We start from the raw sequence: 12,267 nt of genomic DNA, 5'->3' as shown, positions 1-12,267 counted from the left end.
TAAGAAGCTTCTGACGTTGTGTTCAGGAGCAGCTGGACTAGAGGAAAACGACATGTGAAGTCCAGGTCCAGGATCTGGCTCTGGTAGCTCGAACTCCAGCCTCAGTCCAGTCCTGGTGAAGCTCCCCCACATTTCTGAACGCCTTTTTTCTGACCATCCTCTCCAGCTGCTTCATCCCTGCTGGTTGTTCCAACTTTTTCTTTCACTCAACTTTTTATTGATAAGCTTTGATGCAGCACTTTGAGAACATCCAGCTTCTTCTGCAGCCACCGGTTGACTTTCCCTCCTTGTGGAGAATCAGTGACGGTTTTCTGCACAGCTGTCAGGTCAGCAGCCTTCAGACCATTTAGATGCTCAGGAGTCCTTTGCTGGTGTTTTGGATTAATTATCTGACTCGAGTGTGGCTCTTAGCGGCTACAACATTAAATCTTTTCTGAGATTTAGATTTTTGGGATTTCATAAGCTGTAAACCACAATCATCACAATTATGACAAATAAATGCTTAAAATATCTCACTTTGAATATAAAGAGTCTATATATTATTTTTTCTTTTTAAGCTGAATTACTGAAATAAATTAAGTTTTGTGAAATATTCACGTTTGTTTTTGTTTTGCCTAGGGATGCACCGATATGAAAATTTTAACTGATACCGATATCCGATATTAATATTGTTGTTTTGGCCGATAACCGCTATTTACCGATGTCGATATATATATTTTGTTTTAAAAGGTTTAAGATGATCAAATTCTGTACAAAGTGAAAAGAAGGTAAACATTAGGGGTGTTAGCTTCCCACCATTGTTTGTGAAGTTCTGGATGGCAGTTTTTCAGATGACATATCAAATTTGTGGTGCTATATGAATTAACAAGGCATCCTCCTTGCATTACTTCGACTTTGCAGATATTGCATACTGCTTTTCGAGTACCTTCTTTCTACACTGTAAAAATTACCACACAGCTAAAATTGCTTCTTGCTTCAGTTACATCCCACAATGTAGTGCTGCATCGCTGTCACATGTCCAAACATGGCTGCATGGCCAAACCTTCCGACACACGTACACAATCAGCAATTATATGAAAATAAATACCGGCTGTAAATATCGGCCTAGTTTTGCTTATTGGACTGATACCGATATGTTAAAAAATGACTAACATCGGCCGATACCGATATTAATGCCGATATATCGTGCATCCCTAGTTTTGTCTGTATAACAAGAATAAAACCTTCAACACAGAGGCAAAGCAGGCGTATCCACTCTAGTGATGCGCGGGTCGGGTTTTTTCCAACCCGCAGGTCCCGCTCTTTTAAAAAAATTTGACCGCACCAAACCGCCCCGCACCTCCGCTTCTATTTTTTTAACCCGACCCGCCCCGCCCCATTAAAACACATGTTATGATATTGACGAATGCTTTTTTTTAGTCTGAGAAAGGTGCATATGGTCTCCTAAATTGGCACTGGAAACTGGCAACACAAAATGTATTTTCATTTGAACATTAAGCCCATAAACATAAATAGGCAAATAAATAAAGTGTTTTAAAGCGTTTAAGCGTTTAAGTGTTAAAAAGCACATAACCAATGCTGCTGCTGTTGTCTGCACTGATTACCTCGCTGAACCTGTCCCAAACCTGTGATTTAGCCATTTGACCCTCCTTCTTCTTTTTAAGGACGAATCCTCCTGAACGAATGTTATTCAACACTTCTTCTTCCATCTTTTGTTGCTTGTAGCCTGCGTAGCCTACTACGTGCCTACGTGGACATTACGTTATAAAACGTGACCTGTGTTTAAATAACTGATAAATATTTTGTCTTACATGTTATAGTAACAAAATGCAGACACTGATTAGGGTCTTTATTTTTAGTTTGACAAAAAATAAAATTAATAGGTAGAACTAGATATTTTAGAATAGTAAACCACACCAACCCGCCCCGCAGAGAAGCGAAAATTCTTTGACCCGCCCCAACCCGACCCGCGGGTAACCCGCGGGTTAGGGGGCGGCCCGCGCATCACTACTGCACACAGCTACGTAGGTATATGTGCCTGAGCTGCAGAGCATCTAGCTGGGACTGTGATGACCTGGAGAACTTATCCAGTGTTTCCCCTACATGGATTCAGCCGTGGCAGCCTGCCATGTTGTTAGTGTCACGCGTTCAAAATGCAGAGAATTAAATCGTTTCACATGGACATCGTCATAATTTCCTAACTGAGCCGGTGTTCTGTCAGTTTAGCATACATTGTCAGATCAGCATACGCATAGTGCAAACTAACTGCATCTAACCCTAACCCCTAACCCCTAACCCTAACCTTAACCCTAACCCTAACCCTAACCCTAGCCCGGGTGCGCATTAACGTAATGTATGCTACTCTGATGCGTATGCTAAACTGACAGAACACCGGCACTGCAGCCTCTAGAACCACAGCAGCTACTCTGCTGTCAACACGTAAATAAACAAAGTTGAGCATGTGTGTAAGGTGAAATGTGTGTAAAGGGTGATTCCACTGAATTCTTTGGAATCTAGACCACATTAGACTACGTGACCAAACCAAACAACACACAGCAGCACACCTGGAGGAAACCACACACACATCAGCAGTAACCCTAATGCCTTACAACACTTACCACAGATTTAGCCAAAGAGCTAATAGTTTCCATCTGATGTCCCTGGCCAGGTCTTACATGGAATAACGGAGCAGTTTTTTATTCATAGCGGCTTTAATCATTTAAATAAACACAAAGTCTGATTTTGCTTCTGTGTTTTTTTATCCACATTGTTCCATAAACTGACTCCAGACACAGAAACTAGTTGGTCCGACACTTCATTCATCCTTCCAATTTCTATACCACTTAATCTAATTCAGGGTCGCGGGGGCTGCAGCCCATCCCAGCTGTTAACAGGGAGGGGCAGATCCACCTGGCAACAGTCCATCGCAGGACCAACAACCAATCACACTCACTCTAAGGGAGAATTTAGAGCAGGGCTACTCAATAAGGTCCTATGAGGGCCACAATCCAGCCAGTTTTCCCTGTATTCCTGCTCCAACACACCTCATTCAAATTATTAAGGAGTAATTGTACAGAACTTGACAGGCTGTTAGCAACACACCTGACTCAAGTCAACCCAACGGCCTATGAAGCTCTGCACAATGACTCTTTAGTTTGAGTCAGGTGTGTTGGAGCAGGAACACATTGAAAACCTGCAGGACTGCGGCCGTCGTAGGACCCCACTGAGTAGCCCCGAACTAGACACTTAAATTTTAATAACAGAAACCAATAATAGCCTGAATGGTATTCTGTACCTGCTTCTTACAGGTTTTATTGCTCTTTTACACGCTTCTACAACTCCCCAGGTCAGGAATCAGTTATTGATTAATGAAGTATTGATTCTGCCTCTGCGGACTATCAAACATTCACCAGTGGGAGGCGTGAACCCACTAGTGAAATCAGGCCAAGTCGCGCTAAAGTTTCTGTGTATCTTCATCAACTGCTCCAACTTCAGTAGCGCTGATGGGTTAACCCGTGATTAACTAATTTACCCTGACAGATTAACCACCAAACTTTGTTTAACTCCGGTTTATCGACTCTATCACTGGGTCTGAGACACTAGAAAAAAAGTTTGAAATGTTCCCCCACCTCGGTCCAGTTTAACTTCTGAAACTTACCAGGACACGAGCCGTTCCGAGCAGATAACCAGCGGTCCGCTTGTCTCTGACCTTTGTCCGACTGACGTGATGACCCGCGGCTCGTCAAACCGGAGTCAAAGCGACGGGTTCCAGGTGTTAAAGACCCGGTGGAGTCTGTGGAGGACACGGGCTCGCGACTAAGTGCTTCTCCGGGTGGAATCAGCAGTTTATTCAGCCGGAGGGCGTCGACATGTAAAAGGATGTCACCGCAAACTCCAGTACGCCAGTCAGGAGACGCCCAACGCCTGACGTCGTCTTATCAGGGGACGCTCATACGTCACTGCTTCTGCGCCAGGCATTGTGGGGCTTTGAGTACGGATGTTCTTTCTTTATTTTTGTTTTCATTTTTATAGTTTTTTAAGTTAATCAACCTGTGACTGAAATAAACTAAATGCAAAGCAGCCAGGTGACGCAGTCTGCATATAAACTACAAGATGAACACTGATAATGTGTTTGTTTACATGTCAGTAAAGAGGTGTGTCCTGTTAGCATGACTGAGAGGAGATTTAGAGGTGATTAAAGTGTTGGGCTGGTTTATTACACACAGTTCTATCTGTCTGATAACTCTGATATCAAAGGCATGAAGTTTCAATAATCTGTATCCTAACAGGGACAGATAATGGCTCATCAGAGAAAGGGAGGTGATTTCATGAGATAAAAAAACTAACATCAAATTAATCTCTAAACTTCAGTTCACTTTATTTATTTATTTTTATTTTACTTTTTATTTTATTTGCAGCTGCAGATTCTAAAATGGAAAGATTTTCCAGGACTCCTTAGTCGTTTTTTTTTTTTTTACTGTCTGAACATAAATGTGGTTTAAAACAGTTTTTTATTCCCTGGCCTTTGACCCAGTGTGATGTAGGACTTTATTTCTGTAGTTCTCATGTATTTCTGTAGCTTTCACCCTTGGTCTGGGTGCCTTTTATGTATTAGTTTTTATTGTGCAACTCTTGATCCACAATCCTCAGACACACACTTTTTTTTTTTTTTTTTTTAAATCTTTGTGGTGATACACCACAGATATAATACCTTTATCTGAACCTTGACAAGGTTAACAAGAAATAAAATTCACTTTACCCATATTTCTCCACCAAAACAGTAAAAACTAGAAGAACTCAAGAGTGACTGCCAAGCCTGTTTATTTATTTATTTTGCCAATGATTGTGGGCATGTAATGGAAAATTTATACACATAGCCCTTAAACTCTATTATTTACACTTTGTATTATTAAAAACCTTGACTTATGTTTCACTGGGGAGGAGAACGACTTGTACCCAGATAATATTTAGTGAGCTCTCCTCTCCCATCACACCACTGATAACATTCTTTAGAAACTGTGTACCAGGCTGTGCAGGGTTTGAAGACAGTGTACTGAGGATTTGCACCAACGACCTTGATGCCATCACGTCATGCGAGTCTATATTAACCAAGCCCATGTGTATCTCTGCGGACTCGCTCAGCCAAAGCTGTTTGACTGTGTGATTCCCATTGCTGATCAGCTCTTAATAAAAATACTTTGTTTGGTTCTCACTTAGTGTGTGATCTTTGATAATAAAATTCCACAACAGGCAATAGGGTCTGTCCTGCTTGTGGCAGAGAGTGAGAAATAGAAGATGCAAGTGAAGAAATGAGAGATGAAGGTTGTTCTGAAGATAGTGAGGAGGTAGAGGTGAGAAAAGCAGAGGAGCAGGAAGACAGTGAGAGGCTGAGCAATGCTGAAGAGTGTCTGCAAGATGTCAATGTCCACAAATGTAATGAGACCTTTCAAAAAAAGTTATACATAACTTATACATTTTGATAAATATCTACTATAGGAAATTTGTTGTCATTTTTGAAGAACCTCATTTTTATTTCTATTTTTAGTTTTTTAAAGAAAGAAAAAAATATAAAACTTTTTCAAGAACAGGACAAACAAACTTTCTTCTATGGGATGTCGATATTTGTGGAAAAGTCTGTAAAAAAAAAAAAAAAAAAAAGACCATAGTGCTCAACCTAATGTCAAGAAAAAAAGATAAAATATATTACTGGTACTTTTAGTGTACTTTTAGTGGCCCAAAAATAATTATTAAAAAAAAAAAAAACTCAAAACATCATCTGAGCATAAGCAGCCACATATTCAGCAATCATTATGAACCCCCCCCCCCCCCCCACAAAAAAAAAAGCTTATTTAAATGGATTCCTAACACCAATAAAATGAAATAGTTAACTGTTATGCTGATATGCACACTGACGCACTTAAAATGATTTGGGAAAATAACAAACATGCCCACACATGACAATTATAATAGTTCAAATTTAACAGGTCCATAAATAATTATACACTACAAGTTGACCATAGGTGAGGGTAGGAATGTAGATCGATCGGTAAATCAAGAGGTTTCCCTTTTGGCTCAGCTCCTTCTTAACCACGAAAGACCGATGCAGAGTCCGCATCACTAGAGACGCCTCACGGATCCGCCTGTCCATCTCCTGCTCCATCCTTCCTTCATTTGTGAACAAGACCCCAAGAACTCCTCCACTTGGGGCAGAATCCTATTGCAGACCCAGAGAGAGCACTCCACCCTTTTCCAGCTGAGGACCATGGACTCGGACTTGGAGGTGCTAATTCTCATCCCAGCCGCTTCACACTCGGCTGCGAATCGCTCCAGTGAGAGCTGAAGATCATGGCCTGATGAAGCCAACAGAACCACATCATACGCAAAGAGTAGAGATCCAATCCTGAGGCCACCGCACCCAATCCCTTCGACACCTCGGCTGCGCCTAGAAATTCTGTCCATTAAAGTTATGAACACAATCGGTGAAAAAGGGCAGCCTTGGTGGAGTCCAACCTGCACTGGAAACGATTCTGATTTACTGCCGGCAATGCTGACCAAGCTCTGACACCAGTCATACAGGAACCGGACAGCTCGTAAAAGGCGGGTCCGGCACACCATACTCCCGGAGTACCCCCCACAGAAGTCCCAGGGGGACACGGTCAAATGCCTTCTCCAAATCCACAAAGCACATGTAGATTGGTTGAGCAAACTCCCATGCCCCCTCAAAGACCCTGCAGAGGGTGTAATGCAGAGGGTGTAAAGCTGGTCCACTGTTCCACGACTGGGACAACCCCACTGCTCCTCCTCAATCCGATGTTCAACTATCCGACGGACCCTCCCCTCTAGCACCCCTGAATAGGCCTTACCAGGGAGGCTGAGGAGTGTGATCCCCCTGTAGTTGGAGCACACCCTCTGGTCCCCCTTTTTAAAGAGGGGGACCACCACCCCAGTCTGTCAGTCCAGGGGAACTGTCCCGGTGTCCACGCGATGCTGCAGAGATGTGTCAGCCAAGACAGCCCTACAGCATCCAGAGCCTTAAGGAACTCTTGGCGGACCTCAACTAACCCTGGGGCCTTGCCACCGAGGAGCTTTTTAACCACCTCAGCGACCTCAGCCCCAGAGATAGGAGAGCCAGCCACCCCAGACTCTGCTTCCTCATCTGAAGATGTGTTGCTGGGATTGAGAAGGTCTTCGAAGTATTCCTTCCACCGCCTCACAACGTCCCGAGTCGAGGTCAGCAGCCCCCCATCCCCACTGTACCCAGTGTTGACGGAGCACTGCTTTCGCCTCCTGAGCCTCCGGATGGTGGACCAGAATCTCCTTGAAGCCATCCAGAAGTCATTCTCCATGGCCTCTCCAAACTCCTCCCATGACCGAGTTTTTGCCTTTAGCGACCACTGAATCTGCGCTCCGCTTAGCCCGCCTATACCCATCAGCTGCCTCGACAATAGAGGCATGGAACACAGCCCATTCGGACTCAATGTCTCCCGCCTAACCAGGGACATGGTTAAAGCTCTGCTGGAGATGGGAGTTGAAGCTCTTTCTGACAGGGGACTCTGCCAGACGTTCCCAGCAGCCCTTCACAACATGCTTGGGTCTGCCAGGCCTGACCGGCATCCTCCCCCACCATCTGAGCATACTCACCACCAGGTGATGGTCAGTTGACAGCTCCGCCCCTCTCTTCACCCGAGTGTCCAGAACATGCGGCCGCAAGTCCGATGATATGACTAAAAAGTTGATCATCGAACTGTGGCCTAGAGTGTTGTGGTGCCAAGTACACATGTGGACACTCTTATGCCTGAACAACGAGGGAGTCCCCGGAAGGAGTGCTCTCCAACACCCCCTCCAAGGACTCCAAAAAGGGTGGGTACTCTGAACTGCTGTTTGGTGCATAAACACAAACAACAGTCAGGACCCGTCCCCCCCCACCTGAAGGCGGAGGGAGGCTACCCTTTCGTCCACCGGGGTAAACCCCAACATACAGGCGCCAAGTCGGGGGGGCAATGAGCATGCCCACACTTGCTCGGCGCCTCTCACTGGGAGCAACTCCAGATTGGAAGAGGGTCCAGCCCCTCTCAAAGACAGTGGTTTCAGAGCCCAAGCCATGGATCGAGGTGAGTCCAACTATATCTAGCCGGAACCGCTCAGCCTCGTGCACAACCTCAGGCTCCTTCCCCGCCAGAGAGGTGACATTCCACGTCCCTAGAGCTATCTTCTGCAGCCGAGGATCAGACCGCCAGGGTCCCCGCCTCTGGCGATAATGACCCAAAACACACAGCGAAAGTGGTGAAGAAATGGTTAGTGGACAAAAACATTAACATTTTGCAGTAGCCCAGCCAGAGTCCTGAGTTGAACTTAGTGATGTGTCGGTCACGAACGATTCGTTCAGTATGAACTAATCTTTTATATGACTCGGGAGTAAAGGGTCCTCTCAGTGAGCGATTCGTTCATTTTCATGCGGTACCTCCTCTCGCCACATGGCAGGCAGCTGCATAAACTCAGTCAGTAGGTCAGGACAGGAAACAGAAATGATTTGTTCAGGACTCTCTCAGGTCCGTCCTCAGGTCCTCGTTCTTTTGTCACGTGACAGCCAGGCTGCTCAGGCTGTGTGGCGAGCAGCAAGTCGGGCTGCACGGTCTCGTTCTCGTTCTCGGTCTCGTTCTCGTTCATCATTCAGGCTGTTTGGCGAGCAGTACGTTCGCTCTTGGATTGGTCTCTCTAGTGCTTCTCTCTGTCACGTGACAGGCAACTCGGTCTCTGAACGGGTCTTCCTTCGTTCGTTCACAGCTCAAGCTGTATCAAGCTCAGCAGTACGTTCGCTCTCGGCTTGGTCTCTTGTTCATTTGTCACGTGATAGCTACCGAGTCACTGTTGTGCTGTTAAACGATGGCAGGGAGGATGTAGGACACAAATCACTTTATTGTGGTGTGTATTTGCTTCCCTACGTTTTCACATGGTTTGAATTGCTCGTGGCATTACCAGTAGTTTTGTTGCCTTCAGTATTTACTGCTTGAGAATCGCGGACTTTTTTACAACGCCACCTGCTGTAAAAATGAAAGACATGATTCGTTCAAGATTCGTTCACTTTACTGTTCGAGAGTAAAAGACCTGGGTTAGTGAAAAGAGTCGAACTTACCATCACTACTTGAATTCAACTGAGAATCTGTGGAGGGAGCTAAGATCTGGGTGATGGCAAGGAGACCCTCCAACCTGAAAGAGTTCGAGTACATCGCTAAAGATGAATGGGCAAAAATACCAGTGAAGACATGCGGAAAGCTGGTCATCAATTGTAGGAAGCGTTTGACTGCTGTAATAGCCAATAAAGGCTTTTCTACTGATTATTGAGAAAGGTATGAATAATTCTGAACATGCCACTTTTTGTTCAAATGTAAATAAAAGCTGAGAAATATTTTTTTTACACAATGATGCCTCTTGTACATCATCCTATAATCTTCTAGGAGATGCCTGTGTCTTTTCCAATCAAGAAAAAAGTTGCTGGTTGAGTAAAAGTAACTTTAAATCTATATTTGCCAGAAGTATGAATAATTTTGGGCTTGACTGTATATATATATATATGTATGTATATACATAAAGGACATTCAACAAGGCTGAGTGTTATTACTGCACAACCAGGAGAGAGCTGCTGGGTGTGGTCAGTGCCATCACACATTTTAAGATACTACCTTTGGTGATTCCACTTCACAGTCAGAACTAACAATGCTGCCCTACAGCAGCTAATGTCCTGAAGGACAGTCAGCACACTGGATTGAAGTGTTACATCATGTATATGACTTTGATGTAATACACAGATAGTTGGCACAGCATGGAAATGCTGATGTGCTTTTTTACTATTAACACGGCACAGCATGCTTTGTTTATATTTGAATATCAAAATATTTCAAAATATTTCAAAAGCTAATTAAAAAAGATAAATAAAAAGTAATTTATTCAGGCGCACAGAGGCACCTCACATGTAGGGTTCTACTGAAAGAGCCTTAGAGCGACGACACCGAAGTGGGAAGATCAGAGAGCGATGTTGCCACTGGTAATAGAATGGACACAATCAGATCTACAAACGGCTCGCCAGTAAGTAGATGATAAAACCACAATCACTTCACTTTAATGGTTTTCTGCCAACTGTTAGTGGGGTTTAAATAATTACAGGGATGATGGCTAGCGCTAACATGTGGATGCACATGACCTGGAATGAATGGCAATATAATTCCTGTTACATGCACTGATGCTACCAAGCTAATGTAAGCCATTGTTTGTAAAATCAAGCCATTCATAAGTTCACGTTTGCACAGGTTAGCTAGTTAATAACATTATTACCATTATCTACGTTAGATGGAGAACATTTCTAACAACTTTGTGAACTTGTCTTTAATGCTAGCTAACGTTAGCTGGCTGAATGCCATTGCCCAGGCAGCTAATATTATACAGAAGTTGCTATAATAGTGTACTGATTTAATTAGTCACTGTGTGCTAATGTCATTTTACAGACAATGAAAAGAAAGTCTTCCAAAGACATTGCCTCCTTCTCCTCTAAGAGACAGTTACAGGAGAGCGGCACAGGGCGAATGCTAGGCAGCCAGAGAAAGAATCAGAGGCACAGAATGACACTGTGGCCACAGCTGAAGGCAACTTAAGCCAACCACAAATGTTTCTCTGACTTGTACGGACATCAGTTGTACTAGACTTATTTCTCAGAATAATATCAGAGTTGATCAAATCCTAGACCTTTTCTTGGAGTGTAATATTACCATCCTTTTGCTTCTTCCATAACTGTTATTTGTTTATTACTCCAGCTTTAGCTATGGTGTAATGTTGAGAGTGTGGTGCTGTGGGGATGAATAGTAATAGTTTAAAATGATATCCGGATGTTGTAATCTGGGTGCTGTAGTAACAGTCAGACTAAATCATCTTATAGTAACAGCAGGCTCTGTTTATTTGCAAATGATGATCAATATCTCTTACAGTGGAGGGCTCAGAACAGCTGGATCCCGACCAGTCAGTCTCCAGGTAGTGGACCTGCTCATGGACCAGCAGGTGAAGATGATGTTTTCTTGATGGTAGAATTGATGTTTAGAAGATCAATTCTGAAAGAAGGCCCTATCATTATATTTTATCTTATCTGTTTATTATCTTCTAGATAATGGCAGATAATTTCATTTTGTCTGTTTTTATAGAAACACTTCTGATCAGGAGTTCTTCTGGGCCATAAGGTCAAACTGACCCAATTCATGTTTTGTCCACAGACTACATGGACTTTTGTAGTTATGCATCATTGACTTAACTTTTGGCCACCCTGCTATTTTCTCTGGCTACCCTGTAGCCAACCCTAAAAAAATCTCTGTGGGCATCCCTGCCACTTTCCCGCCCCTTGTGACAAGGACAGCTGTTGTTACTGTGGAAAGAGAGAAGTGTAAGAGGAGCTGCACCTTGATGCAAGATGTGCGGTTGCACATCCAGAGGGGTTACCTTCAGTACAGGAGCTTGCAGCTGTGGATGTGATAGAGTGGAAATGGACACAGGACGAAAATGTTGAAATTAGGTACTCATGTGACTGGAGATGCAGCAGCAGCCCCTGTGGCATAGACTGCCATGTGCTTTTGAGCTACAAAGGGACTGTGGTCTGTGTTTGACCCCCTGCATATGTGTGATGGGGTGTTCCAGATAGGGCTAAAGCTTATATTTGAATTATGCAATTTAATCAATAACAAACAATGACCGATTAAAATTGTAGCAATCAAAAACAGCAGAAAGCACCAGGCTCTTTAGTAGTGGACTCTGCTTAAAGTTTGTGATTGAGAATTGAAACGAAGCAAAAGCTATATTAATTAAAGATTGTATGGCCGCTTCTGATAACAGCAAGCCAGTGTTTTTTCCTTTTTTCTTCCCCTCTGTGGTCTGTTGAATGTTAAAGCTAATGCTAAGTCTTAATGTTAGAAAGCCTTCATCATTTTACATGTGGACAACAGAATTTAACCCTTTAGACTGGATTATGTTGCCACTGACAGAAAATAACATACATTCTTTGAAATAATGGAACTCTTTGACTGTTTATGCTATTAACGTAACTGCACTGGATTCTGAAAGCAGAGAGGCGCAGCTTTGCGCGTATATATGCACATTATGGTAGTGGCACTGCTGCCAATGCAGCTGCATTTGTTTTTAAAGGGTTTTCTGTATCTTACAAAATGAATAAAAATGTGAGACATCAGTATAAAACGGATAAAACATTGATAAGTTGTGTTACATAAAGTACAG

The 12,267-nt window shown here is 43.4% G+C and overlaps 1 protein-coding gene across 2 annotated transcripts in view; it reads right to left on the bottom strand.

Annotated features, from left to right (window-relative positions):
• The window catches only part of LOC121644428 (epidermal retinol dehydrogenase 2-like), a 44,552-nt gene extending 40,631 nt beyond the window's left edge, over positions 1 to 3,921 (bottom strand). Inside the window, exon 1 of one of the 2 annotated variants that reach the window (XM_041992323.1) lies at positions 3,659 to 3,921. The gene's annotated coding sequence lies outside the window, so the exon portion shown is untranslated. The remainder of the gene's footprint in view (positions 1 to 3,658) is intronic. The other variant, XM_041992322.1, reaches the window with a different exon arrangement.
• Positions 3,922 to 12,267: the final 8,346 nt, after the last annotated feature.

The sequence above is a fragment of the Melanotaenia boesemani genome, chromosome 8, assembly GCF_017639745.1.
Source record: "Melanotaenia boesemani isolate fMelBoe1 chromosome 8, fMelBoe1.pri, whole genome shotgun sequence".
NCBI lineage: Eukaryota > Metazoa > Chordata > Actinopteri > Atheriniformes > Melanotaeniidae > Melanotaenia > Melanotaenia boesemani.
This window is presented reverse-complemented; position numbering and strand designations above follow the sequence as displayed.